This window comes from Coturnix japonica, chromosome 2 (assembly GCF_001577835.2).
Source record: "Coturnix japonica isolate 7356 chromosome 2, Coturnix japonica 2.1, whole genome shotgun sequence".
Taxonomy (NCBI): domain Eukaryota; kingdom Metazoa; phylum Chordata; class Aves; order Galliformes; family Phasianidae; genus Coturnix; species Coturnix japonica.
The window spans coordinates 98,486,861-98,504,388 of NC_029517.1; the positions used below are offsets into that span (position 1 = coordinate 98,486,861).

The 17,528-nt window shown below is 36.0% G+C and overlaps 1 protein-coding gene across 2 annotated transcripts in view; it reads left to right on the top strand.

Annotated features, from left to right (window-relative positions):
- Window positions 1-17,528, top strand: part of SNTG1 (syntrophin gamma 1) — a 312,873-nt gene that overhangs the window by 154,244 nt on the left and 141,101 nt on the right. The window contains exon 1 of one of the 2 annotated variants that reach the window (XM_015855565.2): window positions 540-558. The exons of the other annotated variant lie outside the window; for it this stretch is intronic. The gene's annotated coding sequence lies outside the window, so the exon portion shown is untranslated. Of the gene's footprint in view, window positions 1-539; window positions 559-17,528 lie in introns of those variants that run through there. 2 annotated transcript variants of the gene reach the window in all.

Below are 17,528 nucleotides of genomic sequence, written 5' to 3' on the forward strand. Positions count from 1 at the left end.
TATGATACAAGAAGAAGTAGAGAAGGAAAGTGTGTAATATAGTTTTTAGATACATCAATTTAACAAAAATGTTAAATTTTGAAAAATAACCTCAGTGTTCTCTGGGACCAACTGAGCGACAGCCTGAATGACAGTTCAAACAGTTATACTAATTTATGTGTTTTCTAAGTACATTTTGTCATATTGATGGACTGTGTGCTGTACTATGCAGACTTGTAAATATGAAATTTCCCTCCCTGAAACTCTTCAGTAATTGTTATAATAGTGTATGTCAGAGTTTGTACTTTATATTGCTCACATGGGCTATTATAGATTCCTCAAGTTCCAATGATTAGTTATCATTCTACAAAAAAATGTCATATCTTTATAAGATGGTCTAATACTATTTATTTTTTATGATATAGTTCACAATGCAATTCAAGTATTAACACCAAATTACGAAGTCTCATTAAATCTATTACTTCTGGAAGTTAGCTAATCCCAAAATAATTTTGTCTTCATAATTTTTTTATACATAGGGATAAGAAAATCCAACTTCAGACTTCATTGTTGTGAAAGGTGAGTTCAGTAGAATATTTAAAATGTATTTCAAACTTTAAATATTTGAGTACTTCTAAATGCAGTTTTCTCAAAACTGTTCTTTGGGAAGGAGAGAGAAACAGAAAAACAGAAAGAAAGATCCTTGAAGAGACCAAAATCTGCTCTCCTGATGTCCACAGTAGTGAATTTACTTTGCTCATCCCTTTCTGCACTAAGGATTGTGAACTCCACTGTTACAGGGTTACTACAGCCAAGGCTACCCTTGAACGTTCCCTACTAGTCCCTCTTTGCTGGTGAGAATGAGGTCGAGCATAACATCTCCCCTCACTACCACCTTTGTCGCTTGGAAAGGGAAGTTATCAATGTAATCCAGGAACCTTTTGGATCCCATGAAGACCAGGGCTTGTGAATATGAGGCTGCTTCAATTTATACGTAGACTATATAACATCCAGGTCATATGCCCTGTAGTAGATCCCCATTGCTATGTCATCCATCCCTGCCCTCCATTTTATCTTGACTCATAGCACTCAGATGGAGCTCCATACATTTTATTTGGTCATTGACATTGAGTGTGACACCTCCCTCCTTATCTTCCCTGCCTGCTTTTCCTAAAAAGCCCTCCCAGTGCTCCACTGTGTCTGTGTAATGCCTCTGAGATCAAAGCCCTGCAAATATGTGCACAGCTCCACTTCCTCTTGTTTATTCCTTATGATACACACATTTCCACAGAGGCATTTGAGTCCCTGAGGAAACTGACTTACTGTCTATTGTCATTGAAGAGTTAGTGTCTTGGGGGCTGACAAGCAACTAGCCTGGGGAAAGACAAATTGCTAAGGAGCTGAGTGTTATCAAGTATACTGAAAGGGAATAAAAACAATGCAGTCTAGTGAAGTGTAATTTGGCAACTTGAGAGCATATGTACCTCAGTTTTCTGTGGGATAAATTCTGAAGATACAAGCTTTGGCATTGTGCCCTGTTCCACAAGCAACAAAATGATTCATTGTACTGGCAATTCTTAAATTATTTTTGAGAGTTTCATGGCAGCTGAAAGGTCCTCATAAAAATCCTGTACAAAAAACTACTTTCAAGACTGGGGCAGGACTAGTCTGTTCACCGCTGGGTAGGAAGAGCTAAATGTTTTGTTTGTTTACTGAGTGGAAAGGCTTAGTGGCTGAATGTAATGATTGACAAACAGTACTCTAAATCCTTTGATAAACTCCTCTGTACATAAGAATATCTGTCTTCATATGGCCTCATGTCACAATAGTCTGTCAGGTATATTAGGAATGGAGGGGGAATTCTGTAAGGGAGAAGCCCAGCTCAGTGAAAGGCTGAGAAGGAAGCATATGCTTTTGATCCTGGATGATGAAAGGTGGGATAACAAGTTTTACTCTTTAAAAGAAAATCTGTCCAGGAATAAATGTATAGACTATTTTGTTGTTTTTACTGGAAAATATGGAACAGAACTGAAGTTTGCTTAAAACATGTTTGGAGTTTGTTTTCCTTTCTCCTTGGTTTTCTTAAGCTCTAGAAAATATGAACTGTAAAGAGAAACTTGGATATTTGCTTTTTCAGTCTTTGTGAGGACCATTGTCTCATTCCCTGGAAGGACTGACATGGTAACTCACATGACATCATGGCATTTCTCTCACCACTGATTGCAAGAATTAAAAACACTGTGGATGGAAACTCGGATGGATATTTACTAGTTGTCAGTCCTGCGAATCTTCCAAAGCTAAAGTTCTTGTTCAATGAATAGGTTACAAATTCTCACAACAGCACAGTATTTTGTAGGTTGCCTATTAATGATTGTTAGTACTGCTGTCTGAAAATCATTGCTATAAAGCAGTAGTCAAAGTAGCAAGAAATGTAAATATTTCTCATTGAAGGAACCATTTCTTTTAGACCGAATCTGATGGCTGTTAAAAGTGGAGGAATACAATAACCTGGAAACTGTGCTGTTGCTAGGAGAAGTAATATAAGCAGATCACAAAAGAAATCTCAATTTTCAATGGAGAAGCATTTTCTAAACAAGGAAGCATGTCTCTAATACCTTCTTTAGAATTCTGGTTTTCACTTTATTTTAAATTGAGCTTGATCTGTTATGCTCTGTGAAGAATTATTTGAAAATATGATGAAGTATCACAGACACAGCATGCACAGAACATTTCTGAAGCTGGAACCTTCCCAAAGGATTCCCACTCAATGTCAGTATTTATACTTCACAAATTGTTGTTGTTGTTATTGCTTTGTTTTGTTTTGTTTTTTTTGTACATGTATTCAAGCTGAGATAAAGCTGTTTGATACCCAGGGTGTCCCAAACTAACTCACTCAGTAGCATGTTCATTAATTGTCAAAAGGATTTATATTTTTGTGACTCTGGGTAACGGAGCCCTTGACATTTATTTTACAGAACTCCTAAGCCATCATTTCACACTGTCTTCTATCAGTCTCATTTTACTTCTCTAGCGTTTACACTTGGTATGTCCTTGTAACTTACTCTGATGCCATTTTTGTCACACTGAAAGTAAGAGGCCAGTCGTTCCCCTGGGCTATGTGAATGTCAACATTTTCTAAAAATAGTCATGTATTTTGTTCTGCTGCATGGTCCTAATTTAGCTGAGCTTCCTGCCTTAATCATTCCTCTGTGACAGGTTTGCCAAATCCCAGATCCTCAAACATACTGTACAGCCCCACAATACCCATATTCATTTCCTGCATCACTGTGTTCTGGTAACATCGGCTCATTCACTGTAATTTAGTGTGTCACCGAACATCTGCACAGAATGTGTTTCCTTTATATCTCCCTCTTTCACTTGAATATTCTACACTGATAAGGAATGTTTTTAAGCTATAGTGATTCAGGTAGTACCCAAAGCTGCACTTAAGTAATTTGTTTTCAGGAGACGTGTCACAAGCAATGAACTTTGATAGTTCTGTTAATCTTACTGAAAGAATTTGAACTATGGCATAGTTATTGGAACCATGTAACTGAAGATGTAAAGAAAGTATCTCTTATTGCATCCCTGACCTGCTCTTCTCAGCTTTATTTCCTATTGCCAGCTCAACCCTAAGATTTGTGTTATTTTCCTTTCTGTGAGATTAATCTTTGTTTTCCAGGTCAGCTGAATGGAGGGGGGAGAGGAGAGGGAGGAAAGAAAACCAATTGGGATTCTTCATATACCTGAAAATGTATAATGAAATGTAATGAATGTGGAATACCATTGATGAAGAAAATAGTCAACTTTAACTTTGTAAATGTGAATTTGATCAAGCTGACATTTATGTGGGAATGTGTAATTTGGGAATGCAAATGATTTTATAAAACTTAAGTCTATTTCCGCATCTCTCTGCAAGGTAAAGTTTTCTTTAATATTCATTTTCTAATATTTATAACTCTTACCACTCTTTCCTTATTATCTCATTTCCTGTTCTCCATTTTCTTTTATTGCAGATCTTTTTCTTTCCACACCCTTTTTCTTATCAAACATCTCAGGTCTCTTCTTTAATGTTTTTCTCTTTCTTCTTAAAAATTATTTTCCTCTTTCATAGATTTTCTCAGAGCGGCATGATGTTCTATCTATTAATACACTCACATTTTGGATAGTTTACAGAAGTTTCCTGCTTCCATTGTGGGAAGATATACTGAAAAAGTAGTTATACCTCATCCAGCTCCATAGCCCCACAAAGTGAGGGAATGGAGTCTTTAAACTAAAGCTTTCCTATTCCCTCAAATAGATTTTAAACTGAATAAAGGAACTGGGACCTGAACTCTGGCCTCTCTTCTTCTCTCTTGACTGAGAATATTGGAAAGTAAAACAAAGGGCAAAACTCCTGCTTAGCTTTAGTGACTTTGTCTGAAATGCACAAATTCTTCAGTACTGTTTCAGTGTACCAATATAGATCTATTTATTTATTTATTTATTTATTTAAATCTGGAGATGTATTTCCTTTCAAGACTTATGTTTAAAATCTTTCGGTAAATTATAAGCTGGAAAATACTTGAATTAAACATAGCTATTCTCTTGGTAGGCTTGGAACCTTCAAAGATGCCATTGCAGCTACTGTACCAATGGCTGTGATATTCTGCTGCTTTTTGTGAGTTTCCACAAAAGGAAGCTCATAATTTATGTTATTAATTAAGCTGATTTCTGGCATGGAGAGTGGTTACATAATGTAGCCTATATCGGTCATATTTAACAGCCTTATCCTCCAATTAGGAAGACTGCAAGAAAATTGCCTGTTGAGAATGATTGCATACTAATTACTTAACCATGCTGTCTCTTGTTTTGAAGAGTACTGACTGAAATGGATTTAGCCCATTATACTAACTGCTTAACAGTATGTATAATAAAATACTAGCATTGCTTAATTTTAGTGTTCTGTAGTATAAAACAGGTAAAATACTATCATGGCTATAGAATTTTGAGTTCTCAATTTTGGCTGTCTCATCTCTGGAAGCAGGTGCTCTGTGGTGCTTACAGACTTTCATTTGCTCTCTCCTGAGGACTGTCTCTTTTGTCTCTCAACTTGCCCATTGCCCAGAAGGTCTCCCAATTGGCCTAAACAGCTAATGCCTCTACTTATGTCAAATTTCCAGATGCTTTTGCAGATGTGGGAACTGTAAGGCTTTTTAACACAAGACCAATAGCTTTTTATTCTTCTGTTTATTAAGTAAATAAATATGCCAGTCCTTATGTTTGTTTTCAGAGACAGATAATATTTAAAAATATTTTTTTTATATATTTGTCTATACTATTGCAAAAAAAGGGTTTGTACTAAGAAGCCTGTAATAAATAAATAAATAAATTAAAAAAAAAAAAAAAGGTTCAAACAATTGAAACTTGTCTAAGTTGCAAGTGAATGAAAAGATGGAGTTCTTATGATAACCATAGTTAGGAGTTCCTAATATTAGTCTCAACTACATTACAATTAGTATAATGACTGTACCCAGGAGTTTATTGCCAAAGAGAAATTTCTTTTGACTTCCAGTTTTTGCCATCCTGGCTTTCAATGAGTTTTATAACATAATAAGTAAAAATCAAAGTAGAGCAATAGTCAGTGAGGTAGACAATTAGATAAATAAAATGAGGTGGGTAAACAATTTGTTCGGGTTGGTTCCTGTAGCTGTTCAGCCACATGTCCCGTGACCAGTGTCATTGTCTTCTGGCTTGGTGTTCCTAAAGAAGTGTGTTTTACCACTCATCAGTGGTAATCTGAACCAACCTCTGTTTTCAAGAGGAAAGCAGATTATATTCAGGTTTTTTTTTTTAATCCTTATTTCCATACCTTTATGGCTGGCATTGTAGCCTCCAAAAGTGAACTGTGTGGACAGCTGGGCTGACTGTGTCACCAACCCAGTGCAATCCAGTGCCATACAGAAAGACTTTCAGTGATGAATGCTGCTGTTACAGAGAAAGGGCTGTTTTCTGATTAGTTTTAGATTTCCTCACTGTCTGCTTAAATGTGTTTATTTTAATTTTAGAGTGCTTTAAGTGCTTTGTTTTCCTCTGTGGCATATTATGCATATTTCAAGTTCTCTTATTATATCTTCTGACAGTGTACCACTTCAGGACCATTCTGACAATAAATAAACTTGACTTGATGATATTATAGCAGTACTGCTGTAAGTTCCTGCTTTCTGGAACTCAGAGGAGTTAAAGAGGCTTTTGTTGCAATTATATAAAAAACTCAACTTAAAGGTCTAATTATGCTGATTGAGTCACAGAATCACACAGAATCACAGAATGACCCGGGTTGGAAGAGACCTCAAGGATCATGTAGTTCCAAACCCCCTGCCTAGTAGGGCCACCAAACATACACATTTACTAGATCAGGTTGCCCAGGGCCCCGTCCAACCTGATCTTGAACACCTCCAAGGACGGGGCATCCACATCCTCCCTGGGCAGCCTGTTCCAGGACCTAACCACTCTTCTAGTAAAGAACTTCCCCCTAACATCCAACCTAAATCTTCCCTCTTTTAACTTAAAACCATTTCCCCTAGTCCTGCTATTGTCAGCCCTTTCGAAGAGTTTACTCCCCTTCTGGGAGTAAGTTCCCTTCAGGTATTGAAAGGCTGCAATGAGGTCACCCCGCAACCTTCTTTTCTCCAGGCTGAACAAACCCAACTCCCTCAGCCTGTCCTCATAGGGGAGGTGCTCCAGCCCCTTGATCATCTTTGTGGCCCTCCTCTTGACCCTTTCCAAAATCTCCATGTCTTTTTTGTACTGAGAGCTCCGCACCTGGACACAGTACTCCAGATGGGGTCTCACAAGAGCAGAGTAGAGAGGGACAATCACCTCCCTACCCCTGCTGACCACCCCTCTCCTGATGGAGCCCAGGATCCCATTTGCTTTCTGGGGTGCCAGAGCGCACTGCTGGCTCATGTTGAGTCTTTTGTCCATCAGGACCCCCAGGTCTTTCTCTGCTGAGCTGCTCTCAAGGACCACTCCTCCCAGCCTGTACAGGTACCTGGGGTTCTTCCGGCCCAAGTGCAAAACCTTGTACTTTGCCGTGTTGAATCTCATTAGGTTCACCTGAGCCCAGCTTTCCAGCCAAGAAAAAGTCAAGTAATTGATGTTTGTTTTTAGCAAGTGCTGAATATGCTATATCTGCTATATGTATAAATAACTGTTCTAGAGTAATATATATATGATGAGGTCTGCAAACCATGACTGTGGTATTTCTAATAGCTAGAAATACCTGTACTGTGGACAGTATATTTGAAATACGTTACTGTTTGTTTCTCTTAACCTGAGGAAAATTAATGTTCTAATGGTAGATACTGTCTTTATAAGTGACTTTGCAGATAAGATGATACTGGAGTAATAGTCGCAATAATCCTAAGGAGTTCTTTATAATGTAGCTGTAGTTTCTTCAGAGATGGCAAACAAGTGGTGATTTTAATGATTTTAATGGTGGGTATTGATTGTGTGTGAATACCCATCATAGGAATTCTTCTTAGATAGGAAAGCCACTGTTGAATGTGGGATCTGGTAATAGAGGCTGAGTTGCAGATCTGACTTCAGTCTGAAGCTGCGTATTAGTGCTTTAATCATATTACTTTAAGTCGGCCTTTGTTATTGTTTTTATATTTTCCAAATTATTCCTGTGATTAACTTGGTTATTTATGGAAAACCGCTAAGTTCATACCTTATAAGAAGAAAATAAAACCTACAGAAAATATTTTTGACATTAAAAATCAGTGGCCCAACAGAATAAGAGACAGAAAATTTCTCTGGGCTGAGTTACGATCTCAAGATTTCTTAGCCCATGTAAATAAGATGCTTGAGTTTTTGGCTCTTATAATCTCCAGTCTATGGAGATGGATTTCTCTTGTTCTCTGCTTTTTTCTTAATGAAGGTTAATTTTGATATTTGAGTTCAGTCATTTCTGATCAGTATGCCAGCAAATAATAATGATTTGACAAAAGCAAGAATAACTGGTTTCTTCTATTCTGCCAGCTTGTACTGATCTAGTGTACTCTATCTATGGGCTATCTGCCCATCTCCCTATGTAGCTTCCAGGCATATTCCCCTAGCTTTTCTACTCCTGAATACCTGAATTCCATTTCCAAATTATAGTAAATCTATCAATTGCTGAAATAGGGATGACAGTAAATGCCAACTTAAAAGCAAGCTCTAAATACCAAACAAACACTGAAAATTAATTGATGCCAGGCTTTTTACTGGGCTGTTTCATTTATTGCTACCATCTCCAAGGAAAAGACTAGTAAAACCCAGTGTCCTTCGGTGCTGCATTTGACATCCTTTCTCAACAAGGTACCCTCTTCATTTTGGGCCACGTAGCAGCTTGCCCAAATTCAAATGATACAAATTCAGTACAAAATTTTTATTCACATTTACAGATGTAAAACAAGAGAACACTTGAAAACACTACTACCACTCTATCTCAAAAAATTTACATGTTGATTACATTGTGATGTATAGCCTGGTAATTTACAACATGTCAGACAGTGTTTTGACCTTGTGAATTCTGAATAAGAATGTTCTTTCTAGTACTCTGAATTATTTCATAAAAACAGATGGTAAAGTAAAATGAAAAAGTTTTGGTGATTAGTTGTCAGTCAAACAATATTCACTCCCTTGAAAATGAAGAAAGGTAAATGCTGTTTAGGTTATCAAGTTTCAAATGAAACTTGGATTTTTAATTTATTTTTTTCTGCCTTGGGGGAATTTAAAATAACTGATCATTTCATTTTCAATGAACTTAATAAATCTTTTGAATTTTTTGTTTTTAAATTAAATTTTGCCAGTTCTTTCAGTTGTGCTTTTCTTGTTAGTTCAGTCTCTATCAATGTATACCAATGCATACAAATGGTAGCATATGAAGAGAAACAATGCCATACCTGTTCAGAAATTCTGTTTTGAATTTTCCTTGTTATATGGAAGGCTCATCAGTCAATTAACAACAAGCAGATATGTGCAACTTTTTACAATTGTTGCCTGGAATCAAAACATTCAGGTGATGCTTTAATCAATAAAATGAATCACTTTTGTATTACCTTTGGTACTGTGTTCCTCCTTCACGTAGTCTGATTTTGCTTACAGTTATTAATTCTATATTACTACATTGATTTTTAAGTGTAATTTTTGCAATGTATTATATGAGGGAAATGCAAATTTTTCAGGTTTCACTGTGAAATATATTTTTCCCATTTAAGAGCTTCTGAAATAAACTTGAATTTGTTACCTGTGTAGAGGTGTAAATATATGTCATATACAGAATATGAAAAATCCCAAATAAATGTGGTATTCCATTTCCATTTAGTGAAAGTCAAAACAGAACAGAATAAAATTACCATTTCTAAATGATACACTATGTTCTTGTACTTATGAATTACATCACATACTGCCTTTTGAAGGATAGTATAATACTGTTTCATTTGGAGGAATTCATCCAAACAAATTGATTGTATTGTCGAAGTCACATAATTATTAATACTAAAAATACAGATAGAGACTCTTAAATAGTTTCTGGAAGAATTTATAAGACCTTCTAAGAATTCTTAGACATCAGTGTATTGCACTTCTTTTTATCCATACTTTTTGATAAAACACTGCATTGCATTTGTACGTATACCCTTTAATACATGCATCCAAAACACAGACCAAAGAATAGAGCAGGCTAGAGCACTTATAGTAGTTAATTTTTAAACATTGTTTGGTATTTGATAAGGCTACACTTCCCTACAAAAAGGAAGTAGTAGTCCTGTTTTCAGATAGGAAATATAAATTATTTTGTGGTATTGATTTCACAGTTTACTACTCTGAATCTGAGATAGTGGAGCAAAGAGTTGTGGAAAGTTTGTGATTGAATTTTTCAAAAATAAATTTTTAAAAAGCACATTTAGCCCAAACAATTTCATAACTGTGTTGTATATTTTACCACTCCTTTTTGCTGCATACAGGTTTGTGTAGTCAGACTGATTTTATCCTCTTTCCATATTTGTGAATTAGTTGTGCTTGTTTTGTTTGTTTTTATTTTTGCATCAGTCCAACTTTTTGTGCTTGCCTAACACTCGGGACTTCACAAGGATAAATCTGTGTCTCATTACATTGGCTCTTGATTAAATGTAATAAATTTAGGGTGAGACAAAGGTAAAACTTATATTAAACTGTGACTTTTCTATTAAGCATTATCTTACCTTCTTGTTAATTTGAAAAGGCATGCTAAATTTTATGAGTAGAAACTTCCTGTTATAAGCTTAGTTCTTCAAGCAGTTCCCAAGAACCATGCCAAATAAAACCTCCCGAGTCTTTACAATTGAAAATTGATTTCTTCACTTCTCTTAGGAGATTGGCACAATGCGTTTTTAATTTTTTTTTAAACTTAAATGAAATCAAAAGATGCAACATGATGTTGAATGTCTCACTCCAAACTGTTTGCTTTAGACATAATGCCAGAAGCATGAAATTTATTTTTGACTGGGAATCAATTTCCATGGCAAAGGAATTGCCAGTATCTCTTTTACAAGTAAGTTCTGTGTTGAGAGATAACAAAGAGAAAAAGCAATTTGTGGTAGCAGATAGAGAACTTCTGTTTGTCTTTGTTAGGAAGCACAGTTATATAGGTAAAACTAAGAAATTGACCCAAATTATGTAACAGTGTGTACTGCCTTCATAGAAGCACAGAATACGTGGATATGCATGCTCCTTTGAGTCTCTGGTATCTGTTCTACATCTGTTAAAATTAAATGCATAATTGTATTCAGATAATTTTTGAGAATCATCAAAAGAGAACACTGAAAAACTGAAAGAACATTTATTTATTTATTTATTTGCCTAGTAACATTCCAGGCTTTAACCCAGAGTTAAACCTGAAGTTTCCCGTCCTAGTTTGTTGTAGAGCATTCCCCCAAAAAGTCCCGTACAGTAGCAGTCCACTGACATTAATCTTGCCTTTTTCAAGTGATTCTCCCTTAGTACTGCTTTTTTTTCCTGCAAAAGACCATGTGTTGATCTGCTCTTTTTATTCTGCCATTTTTATCAGTTTGCATTTGCCAAGCCAATACTGCCTGGGTTACATGTAGGTGTTGTACGTGTTGTGGGGCACCAGATAACTTTTGATCTAAATAATACTGGAATTTATAACCATGAGTCCAATATAACCTCATTTAGTTAATACTGCCTTGGGGCTCACTTATTTTTGAATCATCCTTAACTCTGCATGCTGATTACAAATGCTTGCAATTAAAACAATAAATTATGACTAGCAAGTAAATATAATTCTTGTTTTAACTGTGGTAACATGAATTAAACATTCAGAAATCTTGTTAGCTACTAATTGCCAACTTCAATTCTTTTGAAGCATGTGCTTTGCCGAGAGCTGGACATTTTGTCAAAAAGCTTTGTCAGAAGTTTATGCTGCTCACTGACAAAAAACAATACAAAACAAAACAAAACAAAAAACAAACAAAAAGCAGTCACGTATTTGCTCAGTTCAAACCTTGCCTTGTTCTTTGAACTACTGGGTAGATGAAGTACATGTAATATGTTCCAGGTGTCCAGGTTTCCAAGCGTCTTTTAGTATGAATTAATTCATTGAAGCTGAAATACTGTGCAATACTTCTTTTGTGTATTGCATTCTATGAGAGAAGTAAAGATGTGTTTCAATATGGGGAATACATTCCCAGCTCATGGAGAAATTTTTCGACAGACAGGTCCAATATGTTACAACAGTAGATGACTAAACACGTTTTGTTAACTGAATTTAAGTAACTGTGTGTTCAAATGAAACATAACGGAAGTAATCTGGAAAACAATAACAGAATATGTTGTCAGCCTGTGGTTACTAAATGGTTCCTTTGGATTCCTGTGCTGTGTACGTGTCTCAGAAAACTATTCCAGCACAAAGCATTTTGTGGCAAGCTGTCCAGAATAGAGAAGTGTTCATGAAATTTGTATTTAAAATAATGCCTCTGTTTCCCCATATGTTATTTATTTCTTTACTTATCCACCACCCTACCCAGACCCCCCCCCCAGATCCCCTCCCTCAACCCCCACCCAAAGCAGAAAGGACCAACTATGCTACAGATAAAGGATAATCAGTAATAAATTTTAATCATTTTTTTCTAAAAACACCCTACACAGTTACATAGAAATGTACTTCATTTCCAGCACACAAAGAAATGAGATTGATATTTGATTCAAATATCTCCAGAAAGTGGAGCACAGACAATTTTGGTAGCAATGAAGGCAGGAGAAAGACTTTAAAAGTAAACATAGTTTATTAGTTAATAGCTGTCACAATTGGTCACAGATCTTGTATTTATGCCTTTGAAACGTGGTTTTAGTCTGCTTGCCAGTAAGCAATTCAGACAGTGGACATTCTTGTGACTGTAGACTGTCTCTGTATAAGTAAGCTTCTTCCGAGGTCAAATCTCTGTGAAGATGCAGACAGATAGCTCTCAGAGTTAAACCACCAGACAGATTCCGCCAGTTCAGGAAGGTAAGTAATAAGAGGAGAAAAAAATTGTTTACTCAGTTTTCCAAGGAAAAAAAAATGTGATTTATTCCTGGTGAGTAAGGACTATGCAAGCTGCAGTGGTATGATATGATAAATTCAGTTGTATATGATAATACAACTTTTCTCCATTAATTTGTTGTTTTTGAATACAATATTCTATTGTTTGCAAAAATAACATTGAGAGTTGAGTATTTTATACTGCTGATCCAGTAGTACTCTCTTTAGCTTGTGTTATTTTGAAAACTTTACAAAGTGTTATCACTGTCATGCGTCCATGCAATTTTCTTTTGGTTTGCTATCTTATTTTATTAAAAATACCTGAATATACAATCATGGTGAAATTGCATCATGCTACTGGAGTATGATCTGATTTATTATGGGAAGATCTGAGCATAACTCAAGTGCTCAATGCATTATCCTAAATGAAGCTTTGTCTCTGAGGGCTGCCTTAGCCTTCAACTTTGCCATTATGTTTTAGCCATTGATTTCCCTTTAGAACAAAAATGCCATAATATTACAGTTCAGTAAATGCTTTCTTTGGTATTGAATAACTGCTTGTTCTGTCAAGAGGGTGTCAAATTCTGTTCCCAAACTGTCATTCATGTGCTGCGTCCTGTACATCTATCAGTAGAGATGCGCTAAATAAGTTTGGTACCTAAGTTTGTGAGGAAGCACAGATTGCAAATCAAATAGAAAGGAAGCAAAGTAACTTTCTGAAGCATGCTTGTTTACATAACCTTGATTGCATGTCCCAAAGTTTTTCAGAGGAAGCCTCTTTTTCTCTTTTAGCGATTACTTTTCTTTGAATCATATATTCTGCTTGGCAGAGTTGTGTTGTGTTTGAGTTGAATTGAGTTGTGTGTGTGTGTTTTTTTGTTTTGTTTTTTTTTTAATTCTCACTTTATGGAGCACTGTTTGTTCCAAAGCAATTTATGGATGGGGATACAAAAAGAAAAATGTAATTCTGATGCTGAAGGTGTCTCTGGGCTCATAAGCACTGGTATGTTTGTGTGAGACTGAAGGAAGTTCTTTAGAGAGTTGCAAAGATGCTCAGTTAGACATGGCTGGGATTTCAAGATAAGATTGCTGAGGTTAGCCAAAGGCAGACCAAGAGATATCAGTCAGTGGTGGATTTCACAGTTTATTGTTTTAAAAATGCTTTGGTTTTAGGATTTCTTGGTTTTACATATGTGTGTGTATATATATATATATATATTGTGTATAACAGCAGGAGAAAATTACTATCATTAGAACATTTTACCAGCATAGCATCATAAAATGCCTGTGTGATGCACTATATGTATTCTTGTAATTTAATAATCTAGTGAATTTTTCGAGGGAAAGAGGGAAAACAATGAAGTTTCTGAGCTGATATATGAGATAATGAACTTTGTAATCTTAACTTCTGTATGCTGTTTCCAAAATATCAAATTTTTAATAATTGCTTGATGGACTGAAAAAAACCTCTTTGATAATAGGCTTGATTTCCACTCTGTACCACAGCCAAGAAACAGTTGGAAGCAGTGTAATACAGAAACAGTGCAAGCCGTGCTGCAGAGATGAGTGACTGAGATTTTGATGCATGAAGAACAGGTACAGTAACTGCAGGAAATGTGGTTTTGTGCTGATAGTTCTGTAGTTCCAGATACACATCTTAGATATCATTTTAATGTTAGAAGATCTTATTATCAATCATGAAAAACTGCCTCCAGTCATCTTTCCCAAAGGAAGTCTCAGAATCCAAAGGCAGAGGACCAGGAAAATGAAGAACTGCCATATAAGGAACCTGAAGGTACACAAATCCGTGTATCCAGTGATCCTGAGGGAACTGGCAGATGAAGTTGCTAAGCCACTGTCCGTTATATATGAAAGCACTTGTCAGTCCAGTGAAGTTCCCAGTGACAAGAAGAAGAGAAGTGCAACCCCCATTTTTAAAAAGGGAAAAAAGAAAACCTAAGTAACTACAGTTATTCTCACCTCCATGTCAGGTAAGATCATGGAGATCCTACTGTAAACTGTGCTAAGGCATACAGAAAACAATATAACTGAGGACAGTCAACATGGCTTCACTAAGGACAAAATGTGCCTGAGAAATTTGGTAATGTTCTGCAACAGGAAGGAGCAACTGTTGCCATCCACCTGAACTTGCACAAAGCATGTGATACTGAACCAACATCCTCATCTCTAAATTACAGATATGTGAATTTGATGGATTAACCAAGTGATAGACTAAGTGAACATTGGTGACAAGTAGTTTTCCTTGGTGGGTCTATATTAGTACTGGTACAATTTAGTACCACTTTCAGTGACATGCATAATGAGATTGAATGCATACTCTGCAAACGTTTTGGCAACACCATGCTGCATGGTTCATTTGCCATGCTGAATGGGAAGGATGCCATCCAGAAGGACACTGACAGACTTCGCAGGTGGTCCCAGGAGAAATTCATGAAGTTCAACAAGGCTATCTGCCAGGTCCTTCATGATGGTTGGGGCAATCCCAAGCACAGATACAGGCTGGTCAGATAACTTGTTCAGAGTAACCCTGAGAAGGACCTGAGGGCCCTGATGGATGAAAAACGTTACATGATGTGGAAATATATGTGCACTTGCAAGCCAAAAAGCGAATCATATCTTGGACAGAATCAGAAGAAGCATGACCAGCATGTTGAAGGAGTTGATTCTTTCCATCTACTGTGCTCTCGTGAGACTCCACCTGGAATATTGCATTCAGCTGTGCAGCTTCCAGTATGAGAAGGACATGGACCTGTTGGAGTGGGTCCATAGGAGGGCTTTGAAGATGATCAGAGTGCTAGAGTGCCTCTTCTGTGAAGAAAGACTGATAAAAGTGGGGTTATTAACCTGGTGGAAGGTGTGCCCCATCTGTGGAAGGGAATTGGAAGTAGGTAATATTTAATATCCCTTCCAACCCAAACTGTTTTATAATTCTGTGAAACATTGTGTGCCACCTTCCTTGGGAACTAAAGAAATAATTTCAATAAGAAATGGGTGTCAGGAGGGTATTGTATAATCAATTTTTCTGTGCGTAATATATCATGTAAGGGAAAAGAAATGTCAGCAGGTAGACTTGCCAAATATTAACAGGTAGAGGGAGGCAGTGTTTATAATTTGAGAACTGTCCTCAAAAATGACAAAACTGAGTACTGAAAGTCAGTGTTTTTTTTTGCCATGACATTTCTCGAGTCACAGGATAGAGAACTATGTTTCCTGTTTTTCATAAATAACATCATATTAGAATTATGCTAGAATAATTGTAGTGATTGAGATGTTTAAAAGATTTTTTTTCTATCAATAAAGCTGATATTTATATGAAAATTCGTACAATATTATTATCTGAGCAAATTACAATTTATTTTGGGTAACCAGCCATACATAGAATCATCTTAGTTCTTGACTTTGTTTCTGCAAGGTAATATATATTTATTAAATGAATACATAAATATATGAGTAATACATGAAAACAACAAATGAAATGAAGATGGAATATTACTTAGTTGTGGAAAACACCTGGGTTCAACAGGATTTAGATTAAAATGTAACTGAAAAGTAACTGAAGTCATTGTTTATTGTGGAATCAGTGTTACCTGAACACTGTTTAGGAATTAGTAGAGTGTAAATGGAGACACTTTTTTTCTGTAGCAGAAGTTACTGATTTGATATAGTCAGGGCCTAAAAAAGAATACCACTGCGCAGCACTCCAATTTATATTTTAAAGATGTGTAAGTTTTTGATTCTAGAAAGCTAGAAAATTCACAAAATATCTGAAGTAAAGCCTCCTTCCCATTTCATCTTACTCAGCTGTGAGAAGTTTATAAAAAATACAAACTCATTTCATAACAACTGTCCCTCAAGAGTGAAAAGCCTTCAAAATTGTAATAGTGACCTTGTCTTTCATGAGCATTTTGAGAGCAGAATTACGAATACAGATGCTTGTTTACTCCTGGTGCACTTGTAAAGCTGACAAGGAAGTAATGATGCAGTGTAACCTATCCAAAGCTAGCAATTTTTAACTTTGCTGGAAATAAGCTTGGTGCACAGGCTGTAAAACAGACAAAGCTCAGTAAATAAAGAATATTACCACGTGTGCGCTTGGATTTAATAAAACTAAGTACAAGGCAGTAAAACAAATTAAGATGCTTAAGAGATTAAGACATTTTTTACTTAAGATTTGCATCTTGTATCATTATTTATTTATTTATTTATTTTCAGTTTTGTTTTAAGCTTATGCTTTTAGGTTGGACCTTTAAGTACTAAATTTATACAAATAATTGTAAGCACATGATTCATTCAGAATAATAACAAACTACTTGATGTGAAGCATTTTGTTACAGGTTTTGCATCTCAGGGCATTGAATGAAGTGTCTGTTTTGTTCAGGGTTTCGTGGAAATCTTTTATGCAGAAGAATGAGAGTTTATATTGTAGAACCAGCAGCAGGACAGTGTTCTGGTCCTCCGATAAAAGCCTGCTCTGGTACCTTTAACTCATAAATAAATGAATTAATAAGTGTGCACTGGGATGAGGACACTCCAGGTAAAGTTCTAGCAAAGTAATAATCACAGGATTTGGTATGACATTTTGCTAGCCCTCACACTTATTCATGACTTTTCTAACATTTGGTTTTTTTTCAACTCATAAATATTTCTGCATTTGACACTCTGTTAAATAATACTGGCTTTCATGGAGAGATTACGTATGTTAATAAAATGTGAGACAAAGGTATTGGTTCTTAATGTTTCCTTTGTTATGGGAGAAAAGAAAAACAAAAGCAAAAAGTCTTTCATGAGAATGAGTGCATTCTGAAGAACAGCTCTTAACTGTCTGCTTCTGAGGTGTTACTTTCCAGTATGCCCTTACATTTGAAAAGAAATGAAAAATAGAGTCGTCCTTGCAATATGAAAAATAAATTTGAATGCCCCATGGGAGGGACAAGATAGTGGGAACAGAGAAATACCTCTGATCATACCCAGTGAAACCAAG